We start from the raw sequence: 5,882 nt of genomic DNA on the forward strand, positions 1-5,882 counted from the left end.
TAATATTTTAATAACTCCTTAATTACGGGATCTTATAAGTATCGAAGGAAATAAGCAATATTTCTTAAGGATACGGGTAATTAAAAAAAGATCCTTTAATACTTACAAAATGATTAAGGACTTTAGTAATTAATTTATTATTAAACGAGAAATAATTACGAATTCTTACGAACAATAACTCTATAAGTAATTTAATTCCTCCGGAAGAAGATAAATTATATAAAGAAAACCTTGAGAGTTTAATGTAAATAAAAAGCTTTAGAAAAAGAAATCTAATTAATTAAAAACCTTGAAAACTTGATTAAGTATTAACGACGATAATAATGACGAAATATTTACGTTAAGAACTTTAATACCGGTATTAAGAAGTAATAGCTTTATAATCCTTATTACGGTTGAAAGATATAAGTTAAGATAACCTTAAAACTATACTAACTTAAAAGACCTAAAAGGATTCTTTAAGGAAAAGTATTGTTAAATTTTTACGAGAATTATTTTATGAATCCCGAATAATGAATCTTAATTATATGTTAAATTTTAATAAGTAAGGCTAATAATTAATTCGCGTTTATCAAGAACTTTCCTACGGAAATAAAAAACAAAACGAAGGAGATCTTTAAAAGTTACGAAGCCTTCGAAAAGAAAATAAAGGTTATCTTTAGAGATTTAAATAAGATTAAAATGATAAAACGACGATTAAATAGCCTCGTATAAATTAAATAAATTTATACCTACGCTACCGAATTTAAAAGCTATACGAATAATATTAACTTCGACGATATAACCTTAAATCGGATATTTTATACCTGATTTAAAACCCGAATTCAAGACGAGATATACCGATAGGATTAGCCGGATAAATTCGATAAGTTTATATAAATAATTATTAAAATCGATAATCGGTAGTAGAAATATAAATAAGAAAATAAGAAAAGAATTACTTACGTTTATAAGCGACGAAAGCTAAAGTTTAAAAGTATTACTTTAAAAACTTATTCAAAACCGATAGATATCAATACTATAAAGAAAGAGCAAGAGAAGAAGGATTAAAATTAAATTAAATGCTTTAATTATTAAAAGTATAAAAATTATAAAAGCGAATATAAATTTAAAAAAGATCCCGGAGTCGAATAACTTTAGGAAGAAAAATACCGAAGTAATGATAAAATTTATAAAGAAAATAAAAATCGATTAAATAACTATCGAAAAAAAGAAATCGATTATATTTATTATAATCAGGTCGCGTATTACGATGATAATTATAAGATTTATTAATTACATAAGGATAGAGTAAGGTATTATCCGAAAAAGCTATAACGAAGAATAATTAAATTAATAAGATAAGCCGAGGTATTGGAATTAATAAAGTTAATAGAGGTAATCAAATAAGCGAAATAAGTAATCCGAGATCTCAAAGAATAAATACTTAGAATAAAAGCTTAACTTAAGGAAGAAACCGACGAAATTAAGTAATATTATAACCGTACTATACTTATTAATAGTAATAAGTAATAAGAATACTTATCTTAGTATATTATTAAATCGGTTATAGTTATATAACCGATACTTTATATACTTCTTGATCTTACGGTTAAAGTATATATGAAAAGTAAATTATATATTTAAAATTAGTAATTAAAAAGCTAAATAAAGATTTTTTAAAATAAAAGGGATAATTTATTTCTTATATAGGCCTTACATAAAATAAGTACCTATCTCGATTAATAAGCGAATCTTTTCTTATCACCGGGATCCGTATAATTACGAGGTATCGTAAAACTACGAGCTTCGTAGAATTACTAGCCGCCGTAATTTTACGAATACTTTTAACGTTAAAAGGCGTCGAAACGTAATTAGAAGTAAAATAACCTTTGTTTTATTTAATATATTTATACCTTTCCTTTTTATACGTTATAATTCTTATATACCTACTTAAAGTATTTATCCGTTTATTCATTTTACGATGGTTAGGGTTCTTCGTCGAAAGCGGTTAATCGAATTATTAAAAATATTAACCGTATCGAGGTTAAGTTAAATAATATTAAATGTAAACCTAATCGTTTTAAACGTTACGTTTTTACCCTTCATAATAAAGTGATTCGTTATCGTAAATAACGTCGTCGCGTTATTAATAAATTACGTTCTTTTATAGAACGGAACCTTTAAATAAAGGAAGAGACTAAGGTTAATTTAGTATTTCTTAAGGCGCCTCCTCCCGAAGCCGGGCCTTCCGAGTTAAGTTCCGCTTCGTATCCTATATCGTCGGAATTTAATTAATTTACTTTTTAAGCCGATTTAAATTTTATTAGTAAAGATCTTGAAGCTTTTTTCAAGTATTCGATAAATAATTAACCGGTTTCTATATATTTTCTTTCAGTAAGTATTCTTTTTATTTAATTAAATATTAAATTTAATTTCTTATCCTTTAAAAGTTTAAGATCTTTTTAACTTCGAATTTCTCTTCCTTTAATTCCTTATTAATTTCTAAATTAGTATTTTTATTTACTAATTCTAATATATTAACGTAAAATATTAAGTATATCTTAAAATTCCCAGGTAACTTTAATTCGTAATTTAACTTGGAAAGTTTTCTTATCATTTTAAATGGTTTTAATTTCTTAAAATCGAATATATATGTTTAATCGTTTAGCTTTTATTTAGGAGGTCCTTTTTATCACGTATTACTTTCTACGTAATAAATAAACTTTATTTCCCTCCTTTAAAATTAATTCCTGAATTTTCTATAATAGGCTACGCCTAATCATAGAACCCTAGTTAACATAGTACCAAGGTACGTAACCGCTTCTCCCGTACATAGCCAGCTCCCAGAGACGCGGCTTTAATAGAGCGTACCTTTCTTCCTTTTCCTTCTCCTATGGCTTTATCCCTTTAATTTATACCCTTTTACTTGACGAATAGCTCTTAAAACCGTAATAAAATACTATATTATCTTCTCCGTAAGGTTAATGTCTAAACTTCCCATATCTAATTTTTAAATAGCGGAAAATAAATCTAAGGCTTAAACGTAATCGAGCATTTGAAAGGCGACGTTAATTTATTACGTATTATTATAAGACCCTTACTTTTTAAATTCTATAGGAGAATATATAATCCATTTCTTACGAAATAATTCCTTAATACCCGTACTACCGGTATCCGTACCCGTACCTAAGGTTATAATTACTTTACCTACGGACGTAAACGAAACCCGACGAAAACCTTTTAAATAATACGCATAAAACGGAAAGGTTACATCGTTTTACTGTTACTTAAAAAAAACTATAGGCGAAAATCCTAATCGACGCCTCGGATAGTTTATTCGGTAATAATAACGCGATATAGTATTTTATCTTCATACCCGAGGATCGGTAGCGAAAAATTTTTAAAATACTTCTAAAGATCCGGCGGCTTAAGGAACGGATTTTAACTCAAGGATTTATTAAGGTATATGAAAAAAAAGTTCGGTAAAATTTAAATTAAGGAAAATACGTAATAAAAACTATAGAAACTATGGTAGAAAGAAGGAAAGACCTTCGGGAGCTTCTTATCCGATTTCGAAAAGATCTTAACGAATATTAAAAGCTTTGATGAAAAAAGCCATAATAAACTAACTGTAATGGGCTGTGCCTATTATAGGGCCCTGGCTAGTGCTAGGGCTTAGCACGTGATTAGTACCTACGGCGGATAAGGCTAGCAGTTATAGGTACGGCCTATAGGGCATACCTTTTTCTCCTTTTTCTCCTCGTTTAGCTTTAGTTTATTAACATACGGCTTTTACCTAGCGAATAGCTCTTAAAACCATAACACTAACGTAATTAAAGATAATAATATATAATTATCTTTTAAATATATTAATTCCGATTTAAATGTCTTAAGATTATAATACCTTTATCGTTTAAATTTACTTAATCGCGTAACGCTACGAATAAACCGCCGAATTTAAAAGACTCGCGAAGGAATTAAACGAGAATAAGCGCTATTTAACGATCCCGAACTACGAATTAATATTTATTATTTAATACTCGAACTTCGCCCGGATAAATACTTAAAGCGATACGATTATAACGGACTTTATTAAATCGTAAAGGAAGTCCCGCTAAGCTTACGGTAGGTTTAATAACGGACCTAATAATAATACCCGACGGATAAGGTAAGTACCTTAAGGAAAACACGAAAAGAAGAAGGTCTAAAGTAATTACTTCCGTTATAGCGTTAGTTAGTATTAAAAATTAAGGACTACCTTTACTTACCGGTAGCTTGCCCGGGTAGCTAAAGGCGGTCCCCGTCCGTACCGGTACGGATAACGTAAGTTATCGAGCCGTTATTAAAAGAACTAAAGGATATATTAATTAATATAACGGCGGAAAAAGAATAACTTCGTTATAAAGTCGGATAACGAAGCTTAGTTAAAAGGTAATAAATAAATAGGAAACCTATAAGGATAAAATAAAAAGCAACCCCTGGTTATTATTAATTATAATTAATAAAACGTCGCTGTCGGAAGCCCTTATAAACGAAGGTTACTTATATTTTATAGCTATTAATAAGGACCTATTTAAATCCTTTAAGCTATCCTTTATTTCTATTCTTTCCCGTACTATTAAAGGCGCTTTAAGCGCTATAAAAGAAGCGGTAATTTAAGGAATTATTTATGTAGCTTTAAAGATTAACGGATATATATAATTAATATACGTATACGTTATTCCGTTATTAAAATTCCTAATAATTTTGGGAAAACCGTAATAAATATATACCGTGGTAATTTCGTACTTATACGAGAATCGATTATAATACGGAAAAATATGAATAAGCGTATAATATAAGGAAAAGAAACGTACGACCTCGTTTATAAGGGAATTACAAAAGGCTTAATACGTTCGTAGGCTTAATGAAAAGGATACGCCGCCGTAGGAAAAAAAGAATAAATACGGAGGGTATATCGATATTCGCGGCCTTTTTAATAGATATAAAGAAAGCCTTAAAGCTTAAGCCTATAAAAACGGAGGCGGAATTACGAAAGATAATTCCACGGGAGTTTTATAACCTATTCTCGCTATAAAAAAAAGGAAGAAGCCGACCGTCTCGCCCCGTATCGCCCAGGTATTAATTATAAAATCGATATAAAGAAAGGATTGAACGAAAGAAAGAAGTTATTACCTTAAGGTTCTTCATATAAAATATTCCGGAAAAAGCTTCTAATATTACGGAAAACGCTTCGCGACTTATTAAATAAGAGGTTTATCCGGGTTAATAGTTCGGAAGTAAAAGCTTTAGTTTTTTTCGTTCGTAAGTTAAGAGAAAACCTTTAATTTTATTACGATTACTAGGCGTTAAATCTCTTAACCCGAGGGAACCGTTACCCGCTTTTATTTATCGGCGATACCTTTCGTAACTTTACGTCGGTAAAGTAGTTTAAGAAGGTAAACATAATCGCGGCTTTTTATAAAGTCCGTATCGCGAAAAGCGACGAATTTAAAACGGCGTTTAAAACTCGATACAATTTATTCGAATAATTAATTTTAGCCTTCGGATTAATAAACGCCCCGGTTACCCTTTAAAGATATATAAATAACGTTTTAAAAGGATTTCTCGATAATTTCGCTAGCGTTTATATAAACGATATCCTTATCTATACGAGTAAATTCCGTAAGGATTATATAATTAAAGTACGTATAATTTTAAAGCGCCTTTACGAAGCCGGCCTTTATTTAAACTCCGGGAAATACGAGTTCGTAATAACGATTTTTAAATACTTAAGGTTTATTATATATGCCGGTAAGGGAATATAAACGGACCTAAAAAAAAAAGCAATATTAAATTAAAAAGCTTCTACTTTAGTAAAAGGAGTTAAAAGCTTTTTAAGGCTCGCTAATTATTACCGT

This window comes from Durotheca rogersii (genome assembly GCF_024521655.1).
Source record: "Durotheca rogersii strain YMJ 92031201 chromosome Unknown GGS23scaffold_59, whole genome shotgun sequence".
NCBI lineage: Eukaryota > Fungi > Ascomycota > Sordariomycetes > Xylariales > Xylariaceae > Durotheca > Durotheca rogersii.